Source organism: Ahaetulla prasina, chromosome 2 (assembly GCF_028640845.1).
Source record: "Ahaetulla prasina isolate Xishuangbanna chromosome 2, ASM2864084v1, whole genome shotgun sequence".
Classification (NCBI taxonomy): Eukaryota; Metazoa; Chordata; class Lepidosauria; order Squamata; family Colubridae; genus Ahaetulla; species Ahaetulla prasina.
In genome coordinates this window covers 303,199,794-303,219,950 of record NC_080540.1, presented here as the reverse complement: position 1 = coordinate 303,219,950, position 20,157 = coordinate 303,199,794, and the positions used below count along the sequence as shown (strand labels likewise).

General features: G+C 47.6%; 1 protein-coding gene across 3 annotated transcripts in view; it reads right to left on the bottom strand.

Annotated features, from left to right (window-relative positions):
- The window catches only part of IL11RA (interleukin 11 receptor subunit alpha), a 94,655-nt gene that overhangs the window by 58,526 nt on the left and 15,972 nt on the right, over positions 1-20,157 (bottom strand). The window lies entirely within an intron of this gene.

Genomic DNA, 20,157 nt, shown 5'->3' with positions numbered 1-20,157 from the left:
AAAAAAGGACAACAAAGAATGTTCTTTCTGCGCCAACTCAGTAAGCTCAAACTGCCCAAGGAGCTGCTGATCCAATTCTACAGAGGAATTATTGAGTCTGTCATTTGCACCTCTATAACTGTCTGGTTCGGTTCTGCAACCCAACAAGAAAAACACAGACTTCAGAGGATAATTAGAACTGCAGAAAAAATAATTGCTACCAACCTGCCTTCCATTGAGGACCTGTATACTGCACGAATCAAGAAGAGGGCCGTGAAAATATTTGCAGATCCCTCGCATCCTGGACATAAACTGTTTCAACTCCTACCCTCAAAACGACGCTATAGAGCACTGCACACCAGAACAACTAGACACAAGAACAGTTTTTTCCCAAAGGCCATCACTCTGCTAAACAAATAATTCCCTCAACACTGTCAGACTATTTACTGAATCTGCACTACTATTAATCTTCTCATAGTTCCCATCACCAATCTCTTTCCACTTATGACTGTATGACTATAACTTGTTGCTGGCAATCCTTATGATTTATATTGATATATTGACCATCAATTGTGTTGTAAATGTTGTACCTTGATGAACGTATCTTTTCTTTTATGTACACTGAGAGCATATGGACCAAGACAAATTCCTTGTGTGTCCAATCACACTTGGCCAATAAAAAAAAAATTCTATTCTATTCTATTCATCCGCAGGGAGGCAAGATCCCCCAGAAACCCTGGCTCAGCACAGCAAAAGGGCAACCTTGCAACCTTGTGGGGGGAGGGCGGGGCAGGGCATCTTCTGTGTTCACTTGAGCTGGTTTAATTTATTATTTATTTATTTATTTATTTATTTATTTATTTATTTATTTATTTATTTATTTATTCACATTTTTATACCGCCCTTCTCCGAAGACTCAGGGCGGTGTACAGCAGATAAAACAACAATAATCCAAAATTTTTAAAAATACAATACCAAGTTTAAAAATCTAATTTTAAACGCTGTATGATTAAAAATATTAAATAAGAAAATTACAAAAGATAAAAACCCCGGTTAAAAGCCCACTAAAAACCCACAATATTAAAATCAATCAGGCCAGCCCCGCTTGGTGAAAAAAAAAGGTCTTGAGCTCGCGCTTAAAGGTCCGAAGATCAGGGAGGAGACGGAGTCCCACCGGCAGCTCGTTCCACAAGGCCGGGGCCCCCACAGAGAAGGCTCTTCCCCTGGGGGCCACCAGCCGACATTGGTTGGCCGACGGCACCCTAAGGAGGCCCTCCCTGTGAGAGCGGACTGGATGCACCGGACGATGGGAGGCTACTGGTGGCAGCAGGCGGTCCCGTAGATATCCCGGTCCTTGGCCTTCCCAGGGTGGCGCCTCCATTGGCACCCTTATCTGGCCCTCTCTAATCTTAGCCCTTTTACAAGCTGTGAGGATTGGAACTGCTGAGTGAAGAAAAATGTGTGTGTGTGTGTGTGTGTGTACGTGCATGCCCACGCATGTCTGGTGCTATCCAATTCTGCTAAGATTCAGGCTGGATCACGTTTTGAAAAGTTTGGCTGCAGCATTCCCAGTGCAGTGTGATGGGCTGTTTTGCCCTCCTGTGGCACATAGGTTGAAAGTTTGCCTTCTGCAGCAGCTGCCAAAAAGCCAACACAGTTCTGGGCTGCATCAACAGAGGGATAGATTCAAGATCACGTGAAGTGTTAGTGCCACTTTATAATGCCTTGGTAAGGCCACACTTGGAATATTGCATCCAGTTTTGGTCGCCACGATGTAAAAAAGATGCTGAGACTCTGGAAAGAGTGCAGAGAAGAGCAACAAGGATTATTAGGGGACTGGAGGCTAAAACATATGAAGAACGGTTGCAGGAACCGTCTAAATGTCTAGTTTAATGAAAAGAAGGACTAGGGGAGACATGATAGCAGTGTTCCAATATCTCAGGGGCTGCCACAAAGAAGAGGGAGTCAAGCTATTCTCCAAAGCCCCTAAAGGCAGAAGAAGGAACAGATGGAAACTAGACAATGAGAGAAGCAACCTGGAATTAAGGAGGAATTTCCTGATAGGGAGAACAATCAACAAGTGGTGCTTCATCACTGGAGCTTTTCCAGAACAGACTAGACAGCCACTTGTCTGAAAGGATGTAGGGCTTCCTGCCTGAGCAGGGGGTTGGACTGGAAGACCTCCAAGGTCCCTTCCAGCTCTATTCTGATTATTAGTCTGATGATGATCGTCCACTCAGTCTGATGGACCATTTTGTCCTCCTGTGGAAGAACGTGCACAGATTGAAAGTTGGCCTGGAAATTTCCCCTACACATTGGACAAGCAAATGTGCTGTTCGCTGCAAATTCTCCATCCTTCCCTTCTATTAAGCACAGCATTTTTCTCTCCCCACTCCCCTCCCCCCCACCTTTTGCTCAGCCATTCTTCACTGCAGTTTGGCAAACAATCAGTCGAGATAAATTATGACTCTGCAAGAAGTAAACATTTGCAAGGCGGATAACTTGGAAAGGAAACTTCAGGCACCAGACAGCAGCCCAGATGGAAGGCCTGAGGAAGAAAACTGCAGAAAAATGCCACCCGGCCATGTTCAGCCCGGAAAGGGAAGCATTGCGTGCATGTGTGCGTGTGTGTGTGTGTGTGTGTGTGTGTATTGGGGGGGGGTCTGCAGAGAAGTCAAGGCCCAAACTTTGCAAGAATGGCCCCCCCAAAACTTTTTTGGGGATAATCCATGTTGCTGGAAACCCAAAGGGGTGGTAGGGCCTCCTGCCCACCAGAACTGGCCCCCAAGAAAATGTGGTCCACAAGGTTCTTGTGGCGGTGTGTGTGTGTGTGTGTGTGTGTGTGTGTGTGTGTGTGTGCAGAAAGACAAGGAAGCTCTTGTGCATCTGACAGAAAAATAAGAGCTGGCTCATCTGCACTGCATTATTGGTTGACAGAAAATCAATGGAGTTAGTAATGTGAGGTCTTTTGTCCTTGTTACCCACAACCAGCCATCCAGGCCACAGAGCGGAACTGAAGCAAAAGGCCCTTTGAAGACCCCCCTCCCTCCTGTCACCATTCACGGCTCCTCTGCCTTTCCCTTTCTGGACAACACAGCAGTGTCAACCCATCAGGTGCCCAGATGTGGCATGTGGGCAATCCAGGCTGCCCGACACATGCGGGGCTGGGGAAGATGGGTTTCAGGCAACAGCTCTCCTGGCCTCTGCAGGAAGCGGGGAGGGCATTGGTTGGCCATTGGGAGCGCTGGAGGATCCTTGGCTGCTCTGCCCCAGGGACCCCCTTCGATTACTGGGACCCTGCAAGCAGCTAGGCCTCACTGCTCCAGGAAGACCCTTCCCTGGCCAAGGCTGGCTGAGAAGGGGACTGCAGACCCAGTGCCCACAAAGAAGTTGACCCCTTCTGCCCCTGACAGAATTGGAAGGGACCTTGGAGGCCTTCTAGTCCAACCCCTTGCTAAAGCAGGAGAGCCTCTGCCATTCCAAACAAATGGTTGTCCAACCTCTTCTTAAAGACCTCCAGTGATGGCGCACCCACAACTTCTGGAGGCAAATTGTTTCAAGTCTTAGGAAGTTTCCCCTTATTCCAGGTTGCTTCTCTCCTTGATTAGTTTCCACCCATTGCTTCTTGATCTACCCTCAGGTGCTTTGGAGAATAGCTTGACTCCCTCTTCTTTGTGGCAGCCCCCCAAATATTGGACGACTGCTATCATGTCACCCCTAGTTAGCCCAGAAATATCTGCTGATTAACTCTGTGGTGCCCAAGCCACCCCAACGAAGCTGTCGAAGTGCTGTCCCGGTGTTTGGAGGCCGTGCAGGTCTAAATGGGGAGAAACAAGCTCAGGCTCAACCCCTCCAAGACGGAGTGGCTATGGATGCCGGCATCCCGGTACAGTCAGCTGCAGCCGCTGCTGACTGTTGGGGGCGAGTCATTGGCCCCTATGGAGAGGGTGCGCAATTTGGGCGTTCTCCTAGATGGACGGCTGTCCTTTGAAGATCATTTGATGACCGTCTCCAGGAGAGCTTTTTATCATGTATGCCTGATTCACCAGTTGCACCCCTTTCTAGACCGGGATTCCTTATGCACGGTCACTCATGCTTTTGTTACCTCTCGCCTGGACTACTGCAATGCTCTCTACATGGGGCTCCCCTTGAAGAGCACCTGGAGGCTTCAGTTGGTCCAGAATGCGGCTGCGCGGGTGATAGAGGGAGCCCCTCGTGGCTCCCATGTGACACCACTCCTGCGCAAGCTGCACTGGCTGCCTGTGGTCTTCCGGGTGCACTTCAAGGTGCTGGTTACCACTTTTAAAGCGCTCCGTGGCTTAGGACCGGGTTATTTATGGGACCGCCTACTGCCACCGTTTGCCTCCCACCGACCCGTGCGCTCTCATAGGGAGGGCCTCCTCAGGGTGCCGTCAGCCAAACAATGTCGGCTGGCGGCCCCCAGGGGGAGAGCCTTCTCTGTGGGGGCCCCTACCCTCTGGAAAGAACTTCCCCCAGGACTTCGGCAACTTCCTGACCTCCGGACCTTCCGCCGCGAGCTGAAGACGTATCTATTCTTCCGCGCTGGGCTGGCATAGAATTATTATTATTATTTTTAATTTTAAATGGGGTTTTATGGTTTTAATGTATTTTAACTACGGGCCAAATTTAATAAGTTTTTTATTATTGGTTTTATTTGTATTGTATCTATTTATTGTTGGTTTTTATCTGGCTGTAAACTGCCCTGAGTCCTTCGGGAGAAAGGCGGTATAGAAATTAAATTATTATTATTATTATTATTATTATTATTATTATTATTATTATTATTATTATTATTATTATGGTCTGGCTGCATCAACCTGCCAGGAGCCACATCTGTCCATCCATCGCTCCATCCCTCTGCTTTGGGGAAGGTGGAAGGACCATAACTTCTGTCTTTGCAGCATGAGCTGGGTGCCTGCAACCGACAGGAGACGGAGGAGGCTTTCTCTGGCTTGGCACCGTGTCCAAGCCCCCCATCCCTTCCCCTCCCCCCAGAATTTGGAGGAAATCTGTCAACAATTAGACGAGGTCTAGGAACTGTCTTGTTCTTCCAGATGTTTCAGGACGGAAGGTTCAAAGGATGGAAGAAATAGCAGGAAAGCACCAGGGCTGCCCAGTGGAAAAGCCACCCCCCCCCCGCAAAGGTCTGGCCCAGAGACAGCCCTTCTCCTCCCCCCCCCAGAGAGCACCCCACCATCTGGGCCCCTGGAACCAGCCCCCAGCTCCCTTGCCTGGCTGTGGGAGAAGGCCAAGCAGCTGCCTCAGGCAGAAAGGCCCAGCTGGATGTGGGGGGGGGGCAACAGCTGCAGCCTCCCCATCAGCATGGGAGTCCAACCAAAAGCAGCCTTTTTTGGGGGGTGGGGGGGGGGAGAGACAGAATCTTTCCCTGCTTCCCTGTCCAGTCACGTTCTCTTCCAGGGAAGCTTCTGCACTTCGTTAGTAATTTATTAACGGCCTGAAATAAGAAAACCGGAGGAGGGGGAGACCAAGCCATTGAGACGCTGTGCACGCGCACACACACAAACACACACACACAGAGGCAATGAGGAGTTTGCAAATCTCAGTACAGGTAGCCCTTAACTATGACCGCAACTGAGCCCCAAAATTATGTCATTAAGGGAGACATTTGTTAAGTGAGCTTGGCCCCCATTTTCTTTTCTTGCCAGAACTTTTCTTAAGTGGATCACTGCAGTTGTTAAAGGTTGTTAAGTGAATCTTCGCTGGTCAGAAGGTCACCAAAGGGGATCGAGTGACCCCCCCACCCCCCGAGGACACTGCAAACCGTCACAAATGTGAGTCAGTTGCCAAGCATCCGAATGTAAATCACGTGACCCTGGGGATGCTGCAACAGTCGTAAGTGTGAAAAACGGTCATAAGTCACTTTTTCCAGTGCCGTTGCCACTTCGAACGGTCACTAAATGAACTGTTGTAAGTCGAGGACTCCCTGTACGTGGCAGGCAGGGCAGGGAAGCAGGGAGGAGGAAGGAAAACCGAGAGGAGAATCTCCAGAGTGTTGATCTGCTAAGTGTGAAACCTGGCAGCAGCAGCAGCAGCAGCACTCAGAGGCACGAAGGGGGTGGAGGTGGGGGGTCTTTCTTGGGGGCTCAACCTACCCTGCATAGTTATGGCCATTTTGCCTGGCTCCAGATGGCCCCTCCCTCCCTCCCTCCCTCCAGCAGAGGGTCTTGTCTTTGTCCAAGTGCAAAACAAGGACCCTCTTTGTGCCCGAATCAGCCAGGAGAACTGCCGGCTGCCCAGGCTGTTGGAACCGCTCGCTGCCAAGGGAACAGGGCTTGCCAAGGCAATCACAGCCCTGGCTGGGGATGATGGGACCTGATCTGGCACTTTGAGGAACTCTGGTGCTTCCCAGTATCCACTTGGCTTCTGGGGTCCCTCCGCTGTCCCTCGTCCCCTTCTCCACGGCTCTGGGTCCCCCAGTCCAGCCCCTCCCTGGTCAAACCCTGTTTTCTGCTATTCGCTGCCCCTCCGCCCCCTAGACTTTGGGGCAGGGTGGTGCAATGAAACCTCTTGCTTCTTACGGGCATTCCTGGGTACATACCAGCCTCCTCTGATCCAGGGGCCACATCAAATCTACAGCCTGGGCAGAGCCTCACGTTCATCCTGGCTGCAAAGGGACCTTAAAATCGAAGTGGGGTTCTGTGCAGAGAAAGGGGTGCAGGGCGGTGGTGGGGAGGGGTTCCCTACATAGGCCAGGAGCAGGACGCCCCCTCCCTGAAATTCTCCCGACTTCAAAAGAGCCTCAGAAGAAGGAAGTGAGCCGGGGGCCTCCAGCAATGATTCCTTTTGCCATTTCATAGGCGCCTGTGGTTGTGTGTCTGCACACGCGTGTGCGTTTGTGTGTGTGTGTGTGTGCATGCAGGCCAAAGCCCACCAATTCTGCAATCAGAACACGGATAGGAATATTGGTCCCTCTCGCTCTCCTCACCCCGTCCAAATTATTTCCAGATGCAGCATTTGGGTTTCTGCAAATGTTTGGCAGATGCAGGAGTTGGAAGGGGGGAAAACTATCTGAAGCGTGTGGGGGGGGGGGTCCGGGTATAATTTGTAGCAGGCCAATTCAAGGCTTGGGGCTACAGAGAGGGAGGGGCAACCTTTGCCCAAAGAGGCCAATTGGGAAGAGGCTTTCTCTCATCGTATCCTTAAGATGCTCTTAAGAGGCCCTTAAAGAGATACTTTTAGGGATGATGGGCAGCGTAAAAAATGATGATGATGATGATGATAATAACAACCGGGAACAAGCCTTGCAGGCTGATTCCATGAAAGCAAACATTGAACGGGTCAGTAACAGCAGCAAATGTTGCTTCTGTGCGCAACGAGAAAGAGGCAACCGTGGATCCCCTCATCAGTGGCTGCAGCGAAATCTCACAGAGATCCAGGTGACGTCTCCACCCTTTCCGAAGCCCAACAGATACCTACATCCATCTCACCAAAAGTCATTACGCAGAGAAGAGAAACCTAGACTCTTCTCTCTCCCCCCCCCCCCCCGCGCTCCAAAAGCTTCCCTTGTTCCTTAAGGCTTCTCCTCCGTTTACTTAGGAACTTTTGGTGTTGCCCATCTCGTTGTCCAAAGCGACTCCCTTCCCCTTAGAGCCTGTTTTTCAAACTGGGTAACTGGAAGATGTCTGGACTTCCAACCCCAGAATCCCTCAACCGTCGTGCTGCGAGTGGAAGTCCGGGCATCTTTTCAGTTGCCAAATTTGAACATCCTTCCTTGGAGCTCCCATCCTTGTCTGCCCTTTGCGGGAGGCCAAATGCTTTGCGATCGCAGGACAGCAAAGAAGGACGGCAGCAGGCGAGGAAAGGAGGAGGAGGCCATCTGGGCTTCTGCTGTCTTTGGCCAGATGCCTCCCTGCCCAACTGCCCGGAGAGAAAGAAGGATGGCAAGAAGCAAGCGGGGCTTTTGGTATCTTTGGCCGGATGCCTCCCTGCCCACAAGAAGCCACTGAGGGGGACTCAGATCAACCTGCGTTCTTTTGGAAAAGGCGAGGAAGCAGACTGGACTCTTCAGACAAACAGAGATCCAGGATGTTCCAGCCCCTGCACCATCTCCCGAGGGAAGGCCGAGCATGGTACTTTCCTCCGCTGGCATCAGGAAACCCTGAGGAGCTCCAGGGGCCTCTTGGGCAGAGCAGAGCCAAGCTCGCTTCTTGAAAGGACCCTTGGGCTGCAACTGCCGCAGCTCCAAAGAGATCCACGGCTGGCCAAACAGGCTTCTCTAGCCTGGCAGAGAAGCAACCGGAGGGTGTTGATGATGACCGGAGCTGGTGGGCCCCGTAGCTCAAGCTGGAGGTGCCAGGGGAGCCGCTTCTGCGCCTTAATTGTTCAGGTGGGCTTCTTGAAGTTCCACCCGGCCATCTGGGCTGCTTCGACTGACGATGCTGAATCTTGGGACGTTCCCTCTGTGGGCTCTTCTGGGAGAGAAGGCGGAGAGGCTGGCTTACTCCCCGAAAGTCAAGGAAGGGGAGGCTCTGGTTCATGGAGGCCACGTTTCAGTCAAGGCCCTTCAGAGGTCAGCCAGACCCACCCTGGTACAGGAAACACCCTCTGCAGAGTTTCTTGGTTTCTGCTTGACAAACTTCACTCCACTCCCCTTTTCACCTCACTTCATTCCACTCTACTCTACTTTTCACTTCACTTCACTTCGCTTTGCTTTGCTTCGCTTCACTCCACTCCACTCCATTCCATTCCTCTCCTCTCCTCTCTTCATTCCACTCCACTCCACTCTATTCTATTCCATTCCACTTTTCATTTCACTTCACTTCACTCTTTCCAAATAGCGGATCCAGAATTTAAGGGAAAAAAAATTTCTGTGACATTTATTTATTTTATTTATTTATTTATTAAATTTGTATACCGCCCTTCTCCCGAAGGACTCAGGGCGGTTCACAGCCAAGTAAAATAGACAATATATAAATACAATTTAAAATACATTTAAAAAACTTATTAAAATTGGCCACAATTAAAATTTAAAACTAAAACCCATTTAAAAACCCATAAATTTAAAAACTAACCCAGGCCAGCGCAGATAAATAGGTAAGTTTTAAGCTCGCGGCGAAAGGTTCATGTTGTTGAGTCCCCCCTCCCTTGATCAGCTGGCTACCACTGGCATCTGACTCGGCTGCCTCCCAGCTGGAGCTGTGCCAAAGGCTCTTCTCCTTCAAGGACGCGTTGGACAAGAGGGACCACTGGGGCTACCAGCCTGGGCCCCAGTTGCAGCACTGAATCAGCCACAGCACCTGCTAGCATGACTCTGGATGCAAACCTGGAACATTTGCGTCAAAATGCACAAAGACTCCCAATTCTGCTCAGCTCTCAGCTGTGTTCAGACAACACACCTAACCAGGTCAGCCAAAGCCCAGAAACCTCCCCTGGCCCAGATGACCTAGTGTCATAGTGTAAGCCGCCCTGAGTCTTCGGAGAAGGGCGGGATATAAATGCAAATTAAAAAAAATATGAGTGGCCTGGCTGGTTCCTTCAAAACATTCAGAGTATTTTTAAGTGTGTTGTGCTAATTCAGCTCCAGGTAGCCCTTGACTTACAAGAGTTCATTGGGTGACTGTTCAAAGTTACAACAGCACTGAAAAGAGCGACTTGTGAACGTTTTACGCACTTATGACTGTTGCAGCAACAATGGCACGAAAGGTCATAAAATGAGGCAAAACCCACTCAGCGGCTGTCTCCCTTAGCCATGGAGATTGTGGGTTCGAAATTGTGGGGTTGCTGGGTGAATTGGGTGAACTCAGAAAAAGGGTCCATTCAGAAAAGAGGCTTAGCAGGTGGTTTAGGAGCAGATCCCAGGGAATTCGAACCGGAGCCTCCGGCCGTTCTTCCCAAGGACAGACCTGCCACCAGCACACTTCCTTTTTAGGAAAGCCCCGGCAATTCTGGGCGTCCCTGCCGCATTCAACGTGCTGTTTAGCTCTCCCGGGGTTTTAAAAATAATATATCGTACACGGTGGTGTTTGGCTATTCCTGTTGTCAAGCGGAATGCATGTTGTTTTGCATATTTCCAGCAGGGCTTTAAGCTGAACTCATCCCTGTAAAATGCCTCGAATCCTTAGAAGGCAACATAGCGTGTGAACCGGGTGAAGGAGGGAGGCTGCATTCACACCAAAGCTCTCCGGCCGTTAACCCATTCGGACGGACGTTGGCAAAGGGCAGTCAGACGAACCAAGATGAAAACTAGGAGATGACAGCTCTCTGCCTGGCACACAAAGGCCCTTTTATATGCATTTTATCTGCGCCACACATAAAACTCAGCTGCTGTTTCAATTATACCATCTGGACATTCTTGATACCACCTTGCAGAAATCTTGGTTAAGCTCAAGCACCAAGAATGATGATAGGTGAGAGTTACTTCTGAGTAGAGGCCATTCTTCATTTACAACCATTTACTTGAAGTTACAACGGCACTGAAAAAGTGCCTTGTGAACGTTTTTTCACATTTACAACCATTGCAGCATCGCCGTGGTCACGTGATCAAAATTCAAACCATCGGCAACTGACTCCTATTTATGACGGTTGCAGTTTCTCCCGGGGTCACGTGATCCCCTTTTTTTCAACCTTCTGACAAACAAAGTCAACAGGGAAGCCAGAATTCGCTTAACAATGGTGTTACTAACTTGACAAGTGCAGTGATTCACTTAACAACCATAGAAAGAAAGGTCATAAAATGGGGCAAAACTTAAGAACTGGTTTACTTAGCAACTGAAATTTTGGGCTACCTGGATCATACCATCATATGTGGCGGACATGTGGAGAAGCAAAAAAAACATTGGACAAAAATCAAGTCATGGCTGGAAGAGATGATACAGCAACGAATTGAATTGAAACCAGAAATATTTCTGCTAGGAATTTTACCTGAAATGTATAATAAAGAGAATGTATATTTGATTATTCATGTATTAACTGCAGCTAGAATTGTATCTGCACAACATTGGAAAAGTGGAGAGATTCCCATTGAAGAAAAGGTGATAAAGAAAATATTAGAATAATAATAATAATAATAATAATAATAATAATAATAATAATAATAATAACAACAACAACAACAACAACAACAACAACAACAACAATAATAATAATAACAATAATAATAATAATATTTTAATTTATAGACCGCCCTTCTCCCGAGGGACTCAGGGCGGTGAACAGCCAGTTAAAATACAGGAAAACAGACAATATTAAAAAACAACCCTTAAAAAACTCATTCAATTGGCCAAAAATTAAAACACAATTAGACCCTATAAATTATTAAAAATTTAAAACCCCAATTAATCAAATTAAAAAATTTTTTAAAAATCAAGCCAGTCCAGCGAGACGGAACAAATAGGTTTTAAGTTCGAATGTGTAGAAATGAACAGATTAACACTAGCAATTAAGGAGAAAGAACAAACTGAATATTATGTGATATGGGAAGTATTTTATCAATGGCTGGAGAAAAAAGAGAAATTTGGAAATGAAGAAAATTAACAGAGAAAGTAAAAATACATTAAGATAAAGATGTAAATAAAAAGGAAATTGTTAATATATATATAACAAGAATAAGGATGTTTAATGTTAAAATGTATTTTTATTATAAGATATTAAGAAGAAAATGAAGAACATTATAATGGTTAAATGTTTAATATACTATAATATTAAGCTTAGTGAAATAATATTAGGTGAATGTGAATGAGATGGAAAATGGTGAATGGTGTTGCGCAGAGATGTTTGTAACCAGACGACACACTGCAGATGGACGGATGGAATGTTTATGTTTGTAATTGAGAAATACAATACTTTTTTTAAAAAAGAAAAGAAATTTTGGGCTCAACCGTGGTCGTAAGATGTGGGCTACCTGCAGTTTCTTTATTGTTGCTCACCTACAGACAGACTCTTGCCAGACTAAAGCCACCACCTGCATAACTTCTGGGAGGGCCCTTCCTGGCTCTCTTCTGTCCACCAGACATTCCTAGTTCTGCTGCTGCTTTGCATTCTGGGAAGACACCAGATTACATTCCCCCCCCCCCAACCTCTGACTTACCCTTTAGTTACGTATTTATTTGTTTGGTGTTTTTTTTATGTTTTTATTTTTATTTTTTGCAATGTTGCTTAATACACAGAACCACAAAGTTACCCAACAGGTTTATATAACAAGCAAACACCCCCAACCCCACCCACTCCCGCCGCCCTCCCATTAACCAAAGTTAAAAATGACCGACTTAGGCACAGGGTGCAAATGCATCTATGTGGATCTATCCCTCCACTCCGGGAAGGGAGGAAAGAAGGAAGAGGGGAGAAAGATGGGAGAGGCAGGCTTTCCTTCTGCATTGATGCTGCATACTTGCCTGGCTGTGCAGAATAGATTGAGTCATAAATTTACCAAGTGGGTTGGATGCTCAGCTGTAGCAAACTAATCAAGGTTACCCCTGAGGAAGCCTGGCTTGACACGAGCGGCTGAAGGAGGTTCTGGGAATCAGGCTCAACATTCAGCAACTTCCAAGGCTCAGATCCCCCATCTTTCCCTATAATGTATAGCACAGAATCACAGGGCTGGAAGGGACCTTAGAGGTCATCTAGTCCAAGCCGCTCCGCAAGGCAGGAAACCTTATACCACTGAAGTCAAATCACTGTCCAATCTCTTCTTTAAAACCTCCAGTGTGGGAGCACGAACAACTTCTGGTGGCAAGCTGTTCCACTGGTTGATTGTCCTCAAAGTTAGAAAGTTTCTCCTTAGTTCCAGGTTGCTTCTCTCCTTGATTAGTTTCCATCTGTTGCTTCTTGTCCTGCCTTCAGGTGCTTTGGAGAATAGGTGGAGCCCCTCTTCTTTGTGGCAACCCCTGAGATATTGGAAGACTGCTATCATGTCTCCCCTAATCCTTCTCTTCACTAAACTAGACATACCAAATTCCCTTAACCATTCATCAGACAAATAGTCTGTGTGCCCACCCTTGCCAAGGTGGCAGGAGGCTGCCTTGCCATCGAATGCAAGCAAGCAAAATAGCCTCCAGAGCCTGAATCCGAGATCCTGACCTCGATTCCATGGCCAGGTAAGCTTCCCAACCTGTGGAAAACCTTCCCCCAAGAAAGTCCAGTTGTCTTTTGGAAAAAGCACCTTTGGGAAAACCCTGACCTGTAGGATTGAGAATATTCCATAGGCTGCATCCAGTTTTGGTCACCGCGATAGAAAAAACATGTTGAGATTCTGGAAAGAGAGCAGAGAAGAGCAACAAAGACGATTGGGAGACTGGAGGCTGAAACATATGAAGAATGGCTGCAGGAACTGAATATGTCTACTTTAAGGAAAAGAAGGACTGGGGTGACGCAATAGCAGTCTTCCAATATTTGAGGGGCTGCCACAAAGAAGAGGGGATTAAATTATTCCCCAAAGCACCTGAGGGCAGGACAAGAAACAATGGAGGGAAACTGATCAAGCAGAGAAGCAACCTGGAACTGAGGAGAAATTTCCTAATGGTGAGAGCAATCAACCAGTGGAACACCTTGCCACCAGAGGTTGTTGTTGCTCCAACACTGGAGGATTTAAGAAGAGACTGGACAGTCACTGGTCTGAAATGTAGAGTTTCCTGCCTGGGCAGGGGGTTGGACTAGAAGACCTCCAAGGTCCCTTCCAGCTCTATTCTGATTGATTGACACTTTCCTAACCTGGTGCCCTCTGTTCAGCCTTATTCCTTGCCCGCCCAGAAAAGTTTCCAAAGAAAGAGTCTGGCTTTGCCATCTTCAACAGAAACACTTCACACAGCAAAGACTGGCAACCGCCACCCCCCCACCTCCCTCGCAGGGGCCTCCTTCGCCTTTCAGGAAGCTTCTCTGTAACCTGAGCAGCCAAGCCCTCCCTCCTGGCTCTGCGCCCACCCTTGCCAAGGCGGCAGGAGGCTGCCTTGCCATCCAACGCAAGCAAGCAAGCAAAGTCAACCTGCCCCTCCCCCAATCTTGGTTTGCACAGGGACCCCTGCCGAAACACAAAGTGAGGATTTATCTCCTTGGCCAACATCTCCAGCCGCTGTCAGCAAACCAGGACTCGGCTGCAGCTGCTCATCCGGCTTGCTCCCTTCCAACGACGGACATAAGAGAAGAGAAGGGGTTGTTTGTAAATGTTTCCTGGGTTAGCTCAGCATTACTGGGGAATCTCCCAGGATGACAAAACGGTGCAAGGCCGCCAGGAGTGCCCACTTCTCGCACTGGCTACAGCGATGGGTGCCCCCCTCCATGATTTTCAACGCCCAGGAAATCCACTTCACAAGCACCAAAAAGATACCTCTATAACCCTCTGATCTGGCACAGCAACCAAACAGGAGAGTCACAAACTTCAACGGATAGGTAGGAGTGCGGAACGAACAACCCCAACTGACCTGCCTTCCACTGGGAACCTGTAACATGCACGAGCCAGAAAGAGGCCCACAAAAATATCCGCAGATCCTTCACAACCTGGACATCAACTGTTTCAACTCCTCCCCTCGGGATGCAGCTTTAGGGCATTGCATGCCTCCCAAAAAATTAGACACAAATCTCTCAGGCTTCACACTGCTTGCACCTAATTCCCACAGCTCTGTCTTATCCCTAAGGATATTTACTCATGTAGTAGGACTGTATTGCTACCGTATTATCCTTCTCGCCTTTCTAATCCCATCTTTCCTATTCCCGTCACCTATTGGTATCTTATGATTTATCATGTTTGTTGCATCTTATGATTAATGATTGTAACTATGATCGATGATTTAATCACTTTGTTGTTGTATGTACATTGAAAGCTTCTGCCTTGGAGACAAATTCCTTGTGTGTCCAATCACATTTGGCCAATAAAGAATTCTATTCTATTCTATTCTATTCTATTCTATTCTATTCTATTCTATTCTATTCTATTCTATTCTATTCTATTCCATTCCATTCCATTCCATTCCATTCCATTCCATTCTATTCCATTCCATTCCATTCCATTCCTATTTCTATTCCATTCCATTCTATTCTAAAAAAGGTTATCAGCATTGAGGCTGGAACCTGGGAGCTTCTGAATCCAGAGCTTGCACACCGTTCTGCCTACACCTTTCTGTTGGAGAGTGAGGGCATCAGAGGTAACTTTGTGGGCCCATCAACCAAGCTGTGGACAATTGGTGATGGAGGCTTTGCAGTAGAATTGAGAGGAGGCTCCTCTTTTTCTTGCTGGCACAAGCATCCCAGGATGAAGCAAAGATGAAAACATGCAGGGGTTTATATATATTTCTATCTCGCCTTTATTATTTTTACAAGTAACGGAAGGCAACAAACATATTTAATATTCCTTCCTATTTTCCCCACAATAACACTTTGAGAGGGACTGGCCCAGGGGTGGGTTCCACTTACCTTTACTACCGGTTCACAAAGGGAGTGCGCGTGAGCATGCACAGATCATCCATGATGAAGTTATGGATGATGGCGGGTGGGCGGAGCCTGCCACCACTTTTACTACCAGTTTGCAAGAACCGGACCGAACCGGGAGCAACCCACCACTGGACTCGCCCAAACTCGCCCAGCTGCCTTTAATGCCTAAGGCGGGACTAGAACTCACTGTCTCACAGTCATTGGCCCTAAATCACCCGGTCAGATTTCAAGATTAAGGCAGGACCAGAACTCACAGTCTCGCACCTTCTAGCCTGGTACCTTAACCAGTAGACCAAACTACCTCTCATAACTCAAGGTGGTGAACATATCCAACACACATTTTCCACACAACAGCCACCGCATGGGCTGAGAGAGAGTTACTGGTTCAAGATCATCCACCGAGCTTTCAGGGCTAAGGAGGGACTGGAACTCACTGTTTTCCTGGTGATCAGCCCAACGTCACCCAACTGGCTTTCATGGCAAAGGCAGGACTCGAACTCACCGTCTGCTGGTGACTGGCCCAAAGTCACCCAACCAGCTCTCACACCTAAGGTGGGACTAGAACTCCCGGTTTCCCAGTTCCAGCTTTAACCACTAGACCAAATCACTGAAAATTCACGGATTGAGCCATCAGGCTGAGAATGACCAAAGCAGTGCTGGGCCAGTGCAGGAGGGCCACAGGGTCCGTCCCACGTGGCTGGGTCCAGCGAGGAGGAAGCAGAGCATAAGGAAGGATTAGTCACTTGCGTCTTTGAGTCGGTGGAAGAGCAGAGGACAAATATTTTCCTAATCCAGGGCAAAGATCTGGGTGAATACAAAGCCTTCCTCAAAGTTTCCGGCTTGGAGGGCCGAGGATCTGCCTTTGGTCTTGCAAGGCAGCCTGGCTTAGCCGGATTATGCAGGAAGCCTGGCAAATGGGGAAGGGGGAGCATTGGGGAGACACCCCCCCCCGAGGACCGGCAGGAGGCAGGGCTGGTCCCAAGGGGGGAGGCAGCTCTCTGCAGCCCAGAAGGGGCCTGTGGACACACAACTTTGTGTGTGTGAAGGTTGTGCGCCCTCAGGCAACCTGGGTTTGCCGCAGGGATGCTATTCAGCAGGTTCTGACAGGTTCTGGAGAACCGGTAGCGAAAATTTTGAGTAGTTCAGAGAACCAGCAAATATCACCTCTAGCTGACCCCAGAGCGGGGTGGGAATGGAGATTTTGCAATATCCTTCCCCTGCCACGCCCACAGAACGGGTGGTAAAAAAAAATTGAATTCCACCACTGGTTTGCTGCCTTTGGGCCGGAAGCGGCTGGGGCTGCAGTTATGCAACCTGCCCTAGGGAGGGCGCTGTTGGAACTTTGGAAGCAGGTTATAAGTACCTCCAGGGAGGTGTGTCGCAACTTCCGACAGTGTCGGTTATAAGTTGAGGACTTTCTGTGAACAAGATGTTGAAAGAGCTACACACCGATCTTCCTAAAAGGCAGATGAGATTACTGTGTCTTGACAGTAGAACTCTGTATTTATTCTCTTGCGATTTATTTATTTGTTAGGTTTTTATCATTTTAACGGTGGAATGCAGGAGTTCTTTGCTACGAAATGAGCTGGAAACAAATTCCATCCCTCCAAAATAAAAATGCTAGTGATGCTCTTAATGCCCCACCAGTGTCACACTCACAAATAACTAAGCTCCCCAGCCCCCCTTCTGCCCCCTCTGCTCCCCCCCAGGGGTAAAGACACGTGTTTGCCCCCCAGATGTGGTGCTGGGTGGAAGCCTCCTTCTCCCCCATCAACTCAGTGTGAGAGGACAGAGAAGCAGCCTGCCGGCAGGGGGGTAAAAAAGGAGTAGAAGGGGGGGGGGTCCAGGCTGCAGCTTGGCATCTGCGCATTTCCTACAGAAGCTGTTCCTCCTTTATCTTCCCTGTAAAAGTTTTACGAGGAGCTTTGATGCACCAAGAAGGAAGAGAATGAAAAAGTCTGCTTCCTTGTGGAGAACCGGGCTGTCTGGCTATTTTCTTTTCTTTTCTTTTCTTTTCTTTTCTCTTTCCTTCCTTCCTTCCTTCCTTCTTTTTCTTTTATTTCCTCTCCACTCCACTCCTCTCTCCCTCCCTCCCTGAAGGCTGGGGATGGTCTCAAGGGCCACAGGGGCCCCTCCCAACCCTGATTGTGGGGATCGTCCGCAGACCCTCCCCTTCTACAGGAAGGAAGGAACCCCACTGGCCATTTCACCCAGCCCTCTGGAGCAGCTCCATTATGCAAAGAAGCCAGCCATGTACTGCCCTGTCAGAAGGTTTTTCAACACACTCACCAGAACCACAAGTGGAGTCTGGTCCCTGTCAGGGAAGCCTGCAAAAGCCAAGCAGAGACACTCAAAGGGTCTTACAGGCCTCCAGAGCTGCAGAAAAGGGGGTTGGGAGGAGAGGAGAGTCTATCTAATCGAAAGATCTGCAAATATTTGCCAGGCGTGACCGACCCCTGGCATTCTTGTGCGAAGGAATGAGGGCCTCTGGATCAACAGCATCACTCAAGGGGGGATAAAAGCTGACAGGAAAGGATCCATGCAAGAAAAACAAGGGAGCCCTGCAGAGGAAGAAGGCAGCACCAGGCACGTCCAAGGGAAAACTGCTAAACCGAGAGATTAACGTACAGCACCTTCTCAACCTCCCTGGGCAGCCCAGCCAGCCTTGCCGAAGCTCCTCGGTGCCATCCTGACCAGGAGCTGCTGGCAGGGCACTTGGGGAGGGGGCGCGGGAGGGTAGCCGCTGTGCAAAAGATACTGCAGATAAACCGCTCTCTGCCTCCCTCTCATCCGAGATCAACCTCTGGAATTTTCATTGCAAGGTTTCCCTACAAAGTCTTTGTGCTTCCCAAAGACCGCTCCTCCGGTTCATTGTGGCTGAGTAAACAACACAGAATACAGAATAACAGAGTTGGAAGGGACCTTGGAGGTCTTCTAGTCCAACCCCCTGCTTGAGCAGGAGATCCTACGTCATTCCAGACAAGTGGCTCTCTGGCCTCTTTTTAAAAACCTCCAGTGATGGAGCAGCCACAACTTCTGGAGGCAAGTTGTTCCACTGACTAATTGTTTTCACTGTCAGGAAATTTCTCCTTATTTCTAGGTTGCTTCTCTGCTTGATTAGTTTCCATCTGTTGCTTCTTCTCCAGCCTTCAGTGGCTTTGGAGAATAGATTGACCCCCTCTTCTTTGTGGCAGCCCCCGAGATATTGGAAGATTGTCAAAATAGTGGTCAAAATAGGGATTTTGACTATCAAAATCCTGCTCCTATCAAATCCTGCTCCTGTCAATAGCTGTGTCCCACAAGGCAGCGTTCTCTTCATATTATACATTAACGACCTCTGTGACCATATTATAAATAATTGTGTTCTCTTCGCTGATGATGTTAAACTATTTAACACTACCAACAATACAGCTACCCTTCAAAAAGACCTTGACTTTGTGTCGGAATGGTCAAAAACTTGGCAACTCCAAATCTCAACCAGCAAATGCTCTGTCTTACACATTGGAAAAAAGAATCTGAACACTAAATACAAGCTTGATGGACATTACCTTACAGATGACCCCCTACCCTGTCAAAGACCTTGGAGTTTTCATATCAAATGATTTAAGTGCCAAAGCCCACTGCAACTACATCGCAAAAAAGGCTTTAAGAGTTGTAAACTTAATCTTACGTAGCTTCTTCTCCAGAAATATTACACTACTAACCAGAGCATACAAAACATTTGTAAGACCAATTCTTGAATACAGCTCACCTGTCTGGAACCCACACCTCATTTCGGACATCAATACAATTGAACGTGTCCAGAAATATTTTACAAGAAGAGTTCTCCACTCCTCTGATCACAACAAAATACCTTATGCCACCAGACTTGAAATCCTGGGTTTAGAAAACCTAGAACTCTGCCGCCTCCGACAGGACCTGTGTTTAACTCATAGAATATGCAGATCCCTCGCATCCTGGACATAAACTGTTTCAACTCCTACCCTCAAAACGACACTATAGAGCACTGCACACCAGAACAACTAGACACAAGAACAGTTTTTCCCCGAAGGCCATCACTCTGCTAAACAAATAATTCCCTCAACACTGTCAAACTGTCTACTGAATCTGCACTACTATTAATCGTTTCATAGTTCCCATCACCAATCTCTTTCCACTTATGACTGTATGACTGTAACTTGTTGCTGGCAATCCTTATGATTTATATTGATATATTGACCATCAATTGTGTTGTAAATGTTGTACCTTGATGAACGTATCTTTTCTTTTATGTACACTGAGAGCATATGCACCAAGACAAATTCCTTTTGTGTCCAATCACACTTGGCCAATAAAAATTCTATTCTATTCTATTCTATTCTATTCTAGAATCATCTGTTACAATGTCTTTTCTGTTGAAGACTACTTCAGCTTCAATCGCAACAATACACAAGCACACAATAGATTTAAGCTTAATGTGAACCGCTCCAATCTTGATTGTAGAAAATATGACTTCAGTAACAGAGTTGTTAATGCCTGGAATGCACTACCTGACTCTGTGGTCTCTTCCCAAAATCCCCAAAGCTTTAACCAAAAACTATCTACCACTGACCTCACCCCATTCGTAAGAGGTCTGTAAGGGGCGTGCATTAGAGCACCAAAGTGCCTACCCGTTCTTGTCCTAATGTTCCCCTTGATCATATCCAACTCGTATAATTATTTCATGCTTATACTTATATATATGCTTATATGTCGTATAGTTATTTTATGCTTATGCTTATATATACCGTTGTGACAAAA